The sequence below is a fragment of the Myotis daubentonii genome, chromosome 1, assembly GCF_963259705.1.
Source record: "Myotis daubentonii chromosome 1, mMyoDau2.1, whole genome shotgun sequence".
Taxonomy (NCBI): Eukaryota; Metazoa; Chordata; class Mammalia; order Chiroptera; family Vespertilionidae; genus Myotis; species Myotis daubentonii.
In genome coordinates this window covers 59,978,570-59,990,929 of record NC_081840.1, presented here as the reverse complement: position 1 = coordinate 59,990,929, position 12,360 = coordinate 59,978,570, and the positions used below count along the sequence as shown (strand labels likewise).

The 12,360-nt window shown below is 42.0% G+C and overlaps 1 pseudogene; it reads left to right on the top strand.

The window, feature by feature from the left end:
* Nucleotides 1-9,382: 9,382 nt before the first annotated feature.
* Nucleotides 9,383-11,453, top strand: LOC132219457 (zinc finger protein 3-like; annotated as a pseudogene).
* The last annotated feature ends 907 nt before the right edge of the window (nt 11,454-12,360 follow it).

Genomic DNA, 12,360 nt, shown 5'->3' with positions numbered 1-12,360 from the left:
CTCCCCACCCAAAACAAAAGTTCTGGTTCCCAGACTTTATTTCATTTGTGTTTTCCATGAGTTCTGGGACCCACCCTGGTATTCCCTGTCATTTTTTTTTCTACCAGACATAACAGATACCAGCCCAACAGCAGAGGGGAATAAAGAGAAGGCCTGGACAGCAAGAAAGGACATAACATTGTATCCATCAAAAATTAAAAACACATTTTCTCTCAGCTCCATTCAACAGCATTCAACAAACACCAGCTCTGTGCTCCAGACTCTAGTAGACCCTGCAGAAGCTACCAGAATGTGTCAGCACTGTGTCCTCACGGAGGGAGAAAGCAAGTGTGTATAGCAGAGGTCTGCACACTTTCTATAAAATGACAAATAATCAATATTTTTGGCTTTATGGGGCCAGAAGCCAAAGAAAGAAAATTTCCACAAGTGTTTTATTGACAAAATAAAACTTTATCTATGGACGTTGAATTGAAATTTCATATGATTTTCACATGTAACAAATGCTGTTCTTCTTTTGAGTTATTTTTCCCCCCAACAATTTAAAAACGTAATAACCATTCTTAGCCTGCAGGCCATATAAAAACCGGCAGTGGGGCCGAAACCGGTTTGGCTCAGTGGATAGAGCGTCGGCCTGCGGACTAAAGGGTCCTGGGTTCAATTCCAGTCGGGGGCATGTACCTGGGTTGCGGGCACATCCCCAGTGGGAGATGTGCAGGAGGCAGCTGATCGATGTTTCTCTCCCATCGATGTTTCTAACTCTCTATCTCTCTCCCTTCCTCTCTGTAAAAAATCAATAAAATATATTAAAAAAAAAAAACAAAAACAAAAACCGGCAGTGGGGTCAGATTAGCCACATGGGCCATACTTTGTCAACCCCTGATGAGTAAGACAAAGGAAAGGATGGAAAATGGCTGGGAGTTAGTCCCCAAAATGGGTGGCACCACGACACAAGTCCAGAGAGGAGAGAGGTGGGGTGGGCTGGTCCAGTTAGGAAGACTTAATGGAAGAGAAGGGATTTGAGCCTTGAAGGGAGGGTAGGATTTGGCTGCACAGAACAGTCTGGGGAGAACATTCCAGGCTGAAGCGATGAGCACAAAGCAAAGCACAGTGGGAGGAAAGATCATGGACCAGTGGAGACTGTGACATACTTCTCACTCTCCAAGGTTTCTGTGACACACCCTGGGCCTGGTGTTTATGAAGGGGATGGGTATTGTGGGCCCGTGGGAACAGGCCTTTAAATGACTACAATCAATCATATTGTATGAATATTTATAATATTCATCACCCAAAACTTGTTGGAAACACTGAGAGATCCACCAGATCCGCAATTCAAAACTGATGGAGGACAAATTAGACTTTATTTTTCTTCATCAGGAGATGTTCCAGGTTTCAATTAGTCACTTCTTTTAAGGAATTTTTGTGGAGAATGAGCTTGTTCTCAGAATCTTAATAATATTCCAATCATACCAGAAGATGCCACGTGCACTAACCCAAATTTTCATGGCCAGTCTGAAAGTCTTAAGTTAGGAGTAACAAATGGCTTTGGTTAGTATATTTTTGTTTGTGTTTTAATATCAATATGAAGTTTCTCTAGAAGTTAGTAATTAGTGGATAACTTTTTAAAATGTTCTTTCTGGCTGACTCTATCTGTTCCCATGATTTCATCTCCTACTCATAAAGGGCTAACTCCCAGAACTGTATCTCCAGTAGATATCTCCCTAAAGCTTCAAATGCAGATGTCCAAATTCCTGCCGAGTGTCCCCACCTAGTCCTCCCACAGTTGGCAGCCTCCAAAATGGCCTGCAATGATCACTGGTCCCCACCTCTTGGTACTCACGCCCTTGAGTTATCCCTTCCCTTTGGGTGTGGGCTGGGCCTAGTGACTCACTTCTAGCAGACAGAGTATGGCAGAGGTGATGGGGTATCACTCCTGATATCAAGTTACAAAGAGTCTAGATTCCATCTTGCTTGCCCTTTCTTACTCTCCTCTTGCTCACACTGCTGGAAGCCAGCTGCCATATTCTGAGCTGCCCCAATGGAGAGGTCCTATGGCTAGGAACTGAGGGAGGTTTCAGGCCAATAGCCAGTGAGGACCTAAGGTTCTCAGTCCAACAGCCCTGGGAGAACTAGGTTCTGCTAACAACCACAGGGGTGAGCGTGCAAGTCTTCAGCTGGGACTGCAACACCTTGATTACATCTGTGAGAATGCTGAGCCCAAGGCACTTCGCTGAGCAGGGCCTGATTGGTGATCCACAGACACTAGGAGGTAATAAACATGTCAGGGCTGAAGCTGCTAAATTTTGAGGTAATTTATTCCACAAAAAGTTAACTAATGAATCAGCAAATTCCCTAAACCTGTTTCTTCCCCTAAGTTCTCTCTTTATTTGCTAGGGCCACCACGCATCCACTCACCTAAGCTGGCAATAGGATGTTAGCAGTCCTTCATTTGATTTTCTTACATCTACAAAAGCTCAAAAGCTTTTGTATTTTTCAATCGACATGACTTAGTAAGCTGAAATATTGCCCCCTGTGAGTTCCATCTGGAAATTAAGCCACTTATGCAGCATCACATGGCGTAGCTTGAACTTTCTCAATTTCTGCATGATTGTGCAGGCAACAATATGACATCATCCTGGATGTCTTTCCGCAGATAATAAACCCCTGGGAAGTGTCCAGAGTGATAGACTGGAAGAAGGGAGAGTCTGGGAAACTTGAAAATGATGCCCATAGCTTAAAAAGCAAGCACATTATACAGGGGATAGAACAAGCATGGGATTCAAATGCTGAGGTGTGGGTCCTGGTTGAGGCTTTGCTGCTAATTGGCTGTGTCCTTGGCAAGTCATTTACTTCTTTAAGAGTCACTTTCCTCTTCAGCAAAACGAGTGGGTTAGATGTCAGTGGACAGCAGACCCATGGGTGCATTGCTTCAGGGTGAACTAGGAGCTTGTTAAACTTCAGAGTCCTGTCCCTACTTTACCCCATGCTGATTCAGCAGGTCTAAGGTGGGGCTTAGAAATCTGTATTTCTAAAGTGACTAGCCCTAGCTGGTTTATCTCATTGGATAGAGTGTCAGCCCATGGACTGAAGAGTTCCAGGTTTGATTCTGGTCAAGGGGAAATGCTGGGGTTGCAGGCCCAATCTCCAGTAGAGGGCATGGAGAAGGCAGCCGATCAATGATTCTTTCTCATCATTGATGTTTCCATCTCTCCCTCTCCCCTCATCTCTGAAATCAATAAAATATATTTTAAAAAATAAAGTGACCACCTCTTTGAAGTTTATCTAGGAAATACTGAACTAGACCCTCTAAAGGATATCTAAATTCTAATACTGTAATTGCCAAATAGTTCTTACTATATGCCAATTCTACTTTGCATGTACATTATAAAACAAACAAAAAATATAAAGAATGGATTTGTGTGTGTACATATGTGTATGTGCACATGTGTGTGGGTGTTGTTGTTGTTGTTGTTTTTCCATTTTGCTCTCTTCCCAAACCCCAGTGGATGTCCTTGCATAGTCACTGGGACACATGGCCCTCACTGGGAGACCCGCTGGAGGCCATGACTGGTATACTGGAATTGGGTGAAGAGGGACACAGAGGTTCAGGAATACCAAAGACAAACAGTCAGGGTGGGAGGTGGGCTCCTTCTAGTCACAGTACTGCTTGGCATTGCATGGATACTGAGAAGTAAAAGTTATTATTCCAAAAGAACTTACAAACTATACGGTAATACGTGTGTGTGTATGTGTGTGTGTGTACAGAGTTAGGCCTCCTTGTCCCCATCTGACAGCCTGTCACAACACAATGTCACATTATATTGGTCTGTTCATGTTGCCATAACAAAATACCAGACACTGGGTGGCTTAGACAACAGATATTTATTTCTCACAGTTCTAGAGACTGGGAAGTCCCACGATCAAAGTGCTGGCTGATTCAGTTCCTGGTAAAGGCCATTTTCCTGGTGTATAAACAGTGGTTTTCTCACTGTTTCCTCATGTGGCAGAGAACCGGCGATCTCTGGCTTTTCCTCTTCTTATAAAACCACTAATGTCATGGGCACCCCACCCTCATAACTTCATCTAAGCGTAATTACTTCCCAAGGACTCCATCTCCAAATACCATCACTCTTAAGCTTTAGGGCTTCAACATATGGATTTGGAGGGGACATGAACAATCGGTACACAGTACATAAAAAAAAGAAACAGAATCTAACTTAATAAGAAAACATCTGTTAAATAATGCAAGTCTCCACTGAAGCCCTCGTGAGGAGGTGGAAGGAGAACTTGTTGCCACATTGCGCACAGCAAGACTTACTCTGTTGTAAAAACTCTCCCTCAGACACTTTTTCCCCTCTCTCCAAATGTCTCAGATCAACCACTTCACCTGCCCTCACTCTGGTTCTCTTGCACCCCTCTCCTCCCCTTTCTCCTGAACCAGTGGTCGGCAAACTCCTTAGTCAACAGAGCCAAATATCAACAGTACAACGACTGAAATTTCTTTTGAGAGCCAAATTTTTTAAACTTAAACTATATAGATAGGTACATTGTTATTAACTTCATTAGGGTACTCCTAAGCTGGACTTTGCTAAAAATGTCCTCAATCTGTTTGAGGTACGTTCGCTGAGGTCGACCCCTTCCAACTCTCCCATCCACACTCGTCTTATATACTTGTTTCGTCTATCTTTTGTCACCCGCGCACAATTTGTGGACACGACTAGCACTAACCACTGCACAATGAGATGGCTGGCTGGCTCACTCAACTCATGCATGAATCGCGCGTCCCCGCGCTGCGTATCCCGCGGCCTGCCTGCGCCACGTCTCCTGTTGCCCAACCAACCGACACCCCCAACTTCTTCTAAAGCCACTTCTTCAAAATAGACTCACCCAGGCCGAAAACCGACTTCTGTGCATGGGCCACGAAGTTTCAGTCACACTGTACGTGCGCACCCGCACGTGGTATTTTGTGGAAGAGCCACACTCAAGGGGCCAAAGAGCCACATGTGGCTCACGAGCCATGGTTTGCCAACCACTGTCCTAGACTTTTCAGCCTACCCTGCTGGCCCACAAGCCTTTTGTTAGATAGAGCTTTCCCCCCTTCTCTCAGCTTCTGTTGTATTTTCCACAGAAGAAAAGCCTGGGATCCACTTTCACTTGAAGGGTCATAGCTATGTCTAACATAATACTTTTAACCCTGTACACTAAGAAAATGGAACCAACACTATAAGGCAGTACATGCTTAAATACTAACTAGAGAGAACATTGGACTTCTAGATGCTTAGAGGAGAAAAAGATATCTCTATTCCAGAGAAGTCATAGAGAAGAGAAGAGGTAATCTAAAGGTTGAAAACATGGGGAAATGTTTTACAAGCGAAGAGTGGAGCCCTCCTCTCCAATGGAATGAGGACTATTGTAAAAGGAAGGCCAAAGAAAGGCAATTCTACCACCTGTTTAGCAGGTAGACAAAACCAGTGGGCTGTAGAGAGGGAAAGAAGAGTAAGACAAGATTGGAAAGTGGGTTGGGGCCAGAACATTGAGGACTGTATGGAAATATACCTCATTAAAGAATTTAGAGCATGGGAGTGGCATGATTTCGAAAATTAATGTTTTGTCACCATGCTTCAGGGACGAAGGAACAAAATCCTTTAAGAAAGGAGGTCAGGAAGCTTGTTTAGCCTCTGGGTCTTGGTGATGGGCGTGTGCTCCAGGGATGTGGCATGAAACAGAATAGAAAAATTACTGCATGAGGTCATGGTAGGACAATCATGGCTGGGGGAAGCCAAAGATGACAAGGAGATGTGAAACTAGTTGGATGGGGTATGAGCAGAAATGAGGAATGAAGGAGGAAATTGGGATGTGGGAGGGAGAAGATGTCAAGTTGATGCTTATTCTATGTGGCAATTCTGAAGGCAGCTCAGCCAAGGGGAGTAGCCAGTAGGCAAAGGAGATGCAGAGGGCTGCTTTGGGGCAGTGGGGATTTATATTTGTGAGCATCTGTAAGATATTATATTCACCAACTAATTAAAATTGCATTTTTCTCATAGTTTAGAGTTTTGATTCCTAATAAAAGTTCAAATCAACCTGGAAGAGATGGATAACCCTTTTGTTAACCAGCATTTGTTCTTTTTTCAGATATATTCTTGGGAAGAGATTCTGAAGGCAAGCAGGGTAGGAATTTTGAGTAATTAAAGAGGCAAGGAGGGATACCTTATAAATACCAGAAGTGGACTCTGCTCCCAGCAAACACCAGGAGAAAGAAAGACCTGCACACTGGAGAGTGGGAATGGTGGTTGGAATTCTGGGGGATGATTAAGAAATTACATTCATGGATCTCATTCACTTCTTGATGATCTGTGAATGATAAAAACAATTGCATGTGCATAATCAATTTAAAAAGCTATGAAAATGTTTGTATTCTTTTAAGAGAGAAGGCTTTGCTTCAAACTTGTCTACAGTACACAATAACAAATTTACATTGCCAGAGTTAAATTTGAAACTCTGGACTTAAGATTTAAGAATCAATTATAGTTACTTTCTCAGTCAGGAACCTAGAGGTATATTCCTATTGCTGATTTTAAACCAAAATTCTTTCACCTGAGGCTCTAGGCCAGTAGCTTCCAACTTTTTACCACTAAAGGCTTCCTTTATTAATTTTCACCAGAGACTTGTGCTTTAAAATATTTTATTCTATATTTATTAAGTAAATTGAGTATCCATTTCCATTAGTCTAGGTGCTCATCAGCATGAAATAATTAGAATGTAAAGTAGATATAGTTAGTTGGGCAGTCATCACTGTTTCTAGGATTACATTATGGCTTTCCTAGGCCCCTAGAAACTAAGGGAAGCCAAATTGTGAGTACTATTTAGGGACCTTTCTCTGCCCCTGGTCCTCACCAAGCCAAATTCCATATTACCTCTGCTGATCTATTGCTATTCAACACCCTGCTTTTGCTCAAATTTTATCTCACACTCAAAATGTGTTTTTTCTTCCAAAATGGTTAATGCCATTCTCTGCTAAGATCTCCTCTTCTAGGCTCATGTACCCATCCACCAGTTGCTGGTAATGTTAACTGCTAACAGCTATGTCCCTAAGTGAACATTGCCCTTGACCAAAGGGAGCAGCCTAATCCACGGTGACACCCTCTCCTGAGGCATGGTACAATATTTTTAACATTCCTAAAAGCCTGCTATGGATAACACAAGTTCTGCACTGCTCAAGATAAAAGTTAGAGGAAGCTCAAATCACCAATATCAGGAATAAAAGAGTTAACCTTATTAAAAACCCTATAGACATTAAAAGGTTAAAAAAAATTATGAATAAATTTATGCCTGTAAATTTGGCAATGTAAATTAAATGGAAGCTTTTCTTGAAATGCATAAATTACCAACTGATATAAAAATAATAGAAAAGTTGAAGAGACTTTATAGCAATTAAAGAAATTAAATTCATAATTTAAAATATTTCCACAAAGAAAACACCAAGTACACATAGCTTCACAGATATATTTTATCAAACATTTATAAGATAAATATTAACAATCCTGTAAAAACTCATTCAGAAAATAGAAGAGAAACACAATTCCTTATTCATTTCATGAGCTCATCATCCTCCTGATATAAAACCAGACAAAGACATTAAAAGAAAAGAAAAGGGCCCTAACCGGTTTGGCTCAGTGGATAGAGTGTCAGCCTGCAGACTGAAGGGTCCCAGGTTTGATTCCGGTCAAGGGCATGTACCTTGGTTGAGGGCACATCACCAGCAGGGGGTGTGCAGGAGGCAGCTGATCGATGTTTCTCTCTTATCAATGTTTCTAACTTTCTATTCCTCTCCCTTCCTCTCTGTAAAAAATCAATAAAATATATTTTTAAAAAAAAGAAAAGAAAAGAAAAGGCAGGTCCATATCCTTTAAAAATATGGGGGCAATAATCTTAAACAAAATTTTAGCAAATTAAACCAAGAAATATATAGAAAGAAAAGTGAATCATGAACAAATGGAATTTATTCCAGAGTATAAGGTTGGTTTAACATTTAAAAGTCAATGTAACTCACCATATTATCACGTTAAAAGAGAATCCCCAGATGATCATCTCAAAAGATGCAGAAAAACCATTTGGTAAAATTTAACCCCAAATTATCCTATCTAATAAAAAGGGAATATGCTAATTGACCCTCACACTGTCGCAAAGATGGCGGTGCCCACAGCCAATAAGGAGGGAATATGCTAATTGACTGTCACACCCTCAAAGATGGTGGCACCCACAGCCACAAGATGGTCAGCAGGGGAGGGCAGTTGGGGGCAACCAGGCCTGCAGGGGAGGGCAGTTAGGAGCAACCAGGTTGGCAGGGGAGAGCAGTTAGGTGTGACTGGGCTGGCAGGGGAGGGCAGTTGGGGGTGATCACTGTGTACTAGAGGAATTAATTTATTTTATTGATAAGTAACCCTTGAAACAGGGCTGGTCCTGCAGACAATACATTTACACAAATTTGAAATCTGAAACTTCCAAGAGCAATAACGTCCTGAAGTTCTAAGGAATATATAACAGAAATCCCTAGGGGTAACCTCCATCCCAGAGGCCACATATTCCATTCCTTGATCCATCTGTATAAGCTGTTAGTGGTGAGATATATGGCATACCGCAGCTGAAAACGGACAAGAAATAAACTGTGTATCTTGGGATATGCATACTTCATGGATACCAGAACATAATGTTCTTTTCATATCACCTCAACTTTGTTGGCTGCTGCTCAGGAACCAGGAAGTAAATGAACATGAAAAAAAGACCCACTATTTTTCATATGTAGAAGCATGAGCCTCAAGAGAATGAAAAGACAAGCCACAGACTGGGAGAATATATTTGCAAAAGATATCTAATAAATGATTACTATCCAAAATATTAAAAAAAACTCTCAAACTTATATAGTAAGAAAAGGTATATGTCCAATTTAAAAAATGGACAGAAGTCTTGAACAGATATCTCACCAAAGAAAATATACTGATGGCTAATAATCATATAAAAAGATGCTCTGCATCATATGTTATTAGGGAGTTGCAAGGTAAAACCTTAAATGTTCTTACCAAGTGAGAAGGTTAACCAGTCTGAAAAGGTTACATACTGTATGATTCCAGCTATATGACATTCTGGAAAAGACAAAACTATGGAGACAGTTAAAATATGACTGATTGGTTCTTTGTTCTGTCCCTGGTGTGGGGGTCTGTGACAGTGTTCAGTGGGGCCTGGTCCATGTCCAGACCCCCCAAGTTTTCTGTCCCTGCCTCCAGGCATTGGCATCAACTAAAGCCAGAATCTCCAAGAGCTCCCAGTAATTGCTGCCAAGAGATAACTACAAAGGAGGTGGGAAAGAATACAGAAGTGCCTTCCTCTATCTCATTCAGAAAACCTATTTCCTACTGAATCTGCAAACAGGAGACCAGAGACAGGAGCTTCTGGCCTTACCCATGGAAACGCAGGCTGATCATGCATCTCAGGAACCTCAGTCCCTGCTTGAGAGTGGTCTTCCTCCCTCAAAGTTCCCACATTTTCCAACAAGGACAGACTGGGGGTTGAGGTGCTGGTAGCTGCACTCCTAAAGGCCAAGTCTCAGGAGCTGGTGACATTTGAGGATGTGGCTGTATACTTTATCTGGAAGGAGTGGAGCATTTGTAGCCTGCTCAAAGGGATCTCTATAGAGATGTATGCTGGAGAATTATGGGAATTTATTCTCATTGGATGGTGAGACCAGAACTGAGCATGACCAAGAAATTTCTGAAGATACGGAATCAGATGGGGTGCTATTGGGAAGATTCCAAAAGGATATTTCTCAGGGTCTTAAGTTTGGAGAAGCCTATGAAAAAGTAGTCAGTCTCAAGAGGCAGCTGGGGAACTCTTCTGGAGAAAAACTGCATAGGAAGATACAAGATTTTGGTCAAGTGACAGTTGAGGAAAAGCTAACCCCCATGACAGAGAGAAGTGAGAAATATAATGATTTGGGGAACAGCTTTACTGTGAGTTCCAACCTTATTTCACCTCAGAGACTTCCTGTGGGAGACAGACCCCATAAGTGTGATGAATGTAGCAAGGGCTTTAATCAAACTTCAGACCTTATTCAACATCAGAGAATTCATACCGGGGAAAAACCCTGTGAATGTAGTGAATGTGGGAAGGCTTTCAGCCAGAGCTCACATCTGATTCAGCATCAGAGAATCCACACTGGAGAGAAATCTTATGAATGTAATGATTGTGGGAAGACCTTCAGTTGTAGCTCTGCTCTCATTCTACATAGAAGGATCCACACTGGAAAGAAACCTTATGAATGTAATGAGTATGGGGAAACCTTTAGCTGGAGCTCCACCCTTACTCATCATCAGAGAATCCACACTGGAGAAAAACTCTATGTTTGTAATGAATGTGGGGAAGCCTGCAGTAGAAGCTCTACCCTCATTCATCACCAGAGAATCCACACTTGAGAGAAGCCCTATGAATGTATGGAATGCAGAGGAAAGTTTACCTATAGTTCAGGCCTTAATGAATGTGGGAAAGCCTTTAGGTATAGTTCAGCTCTTGTCCACCATCAGAGAATTCACACTGGAGAGAAGCCTTTGGATGTAATGAGAATGAGCAAAAGATCTCTCTGAGTTACTGCTGAATTAAATATCAGGGAGTCTACATGAAAGAGAGCCACACACCTGTTTTTCTCACTTCCTCTGCGTCTGAAGACCCCCTGCCTTACTATAAAAGTATGAACAACTTAGGGTGTGTCCCTTCTGATGCAAATCTTCCATTTGGAGAATGGGGAAAATTGGGCAAGTCATCCTGGCACAGTGATTAGCAGCCTGGTCAGTTTCCCCAGGAACAATACCAGCCTTAAAAAATTAGGAGGCAAGCAGCAGATTAAGTGCTGGAAATAGAGGGAAGCTCTAGGACCAATCACCTTCCGTTATGGAAGGGAGTTTGCACTAGACCAGAGTTCTCATACCAAGGGAGCCTTTCTTACCAAGGTGAGGGTGGAAGCACAGTAGGAGTAAAATTCTAAGGATTCCTCTAGTTGGAGTCAGTATAGTCAGCACAGGTGGCAGTGGAAAGAATGTTCTGGGTCCTGTTACTTGCTAAGAAAGGGAAAAGGAACTTTAAATGTGTTGAAGTAACTACAAGCTGTTAAAAAAAGAAAGAAAAGAAATGGGAAAGGATGCTGTATGTGGAAGCCACTGTTCCTAATCCAGCTTTAAGTCTTGATAAGGAAATAGGGTGATGAGGGATTTGTTATTTGATTGGGGGTGAGGAGTTTCGGAAAGCATTCTGGCAATTTTGGTGGAGAACCCAGGACTAATTGGGAAATACAACTAATCAGTGAGTCTAACATGAGGAAATGGATCAAAAGCATTTAGAATTAGTTTTTGTTTTCTTTCCTCTCCTCTCCCTCTTCCTCTCACCACTCCTGTGATAAAAAGTTGTTTAATTCAAACCCTAGTGACTAAGGATGCTTTTAATAAACTTGCTCAGCCAGCTTGCCCTGCCCTCTGTCACCTATGACCTGGACATTTGGCCCCAGAAGCCAGACTTCTCCTGACCCCACCTCTGACTTCAACAGCAGAGTATGAATGCAAACAAAGTGCAAAGCCCAGAGAAGGAAGGCTCTGGCCTGTGCCTGGTGGCAGGGCTCCTTGCCGGGGTAAGTTGGAGCTCCTGAATTTACCAGCTGAAGGGATGACCTCATTATGTTTTCCCAACTTATCCTGCTCATCCTGTAGCATAAATGAAGTGCACTATTAAACAGAATAGTTTTTCATAAAAAAAAAAAAGATGACTGATTGCCAAGGATTCAGAGGAGGGGGGATGAATAGGTTGAGCTCAAAGGATTTTTAGGGCAATATAACTATTCTGTGTGCTATTATAATGAAGGTTACATGTCATTACAAATTTGTCCAAATGTATAGAATGCACAACACCAAGAGTGAATCCAAATAAAAACTATGAACTTCAGGTGCTTATGATGTGTCGGTGTAGGTTCAATTGTAACAAATGTCCCATTCTGGTGCAGGATGTTCATAGCAAGGGAGGTTGTGCATGGGGACAGTTAGGTGATACATCGAAACTCTCAATAATTTCCCTTCATTTTTGCTGTGAAATTAAAACTGCTCTAAAGAATAGATTATTTAAAAAATATATGTAAGCCTGAGCAAGTAGAATAACTATTCCTGATGCACTCTTCCTGGCACACCCGGCTAGCCACTGCAAGGCACTTTCCACCAACAGGACACATAAGTAGAACCTTCATCTGTTCCAGGAGTTCCAGGAGTCAAGGAAATAAATTTTTTCCAAACTCCTTTCCCCACTCTTCACCTTGCTTTTCCAATCAAGTCTATC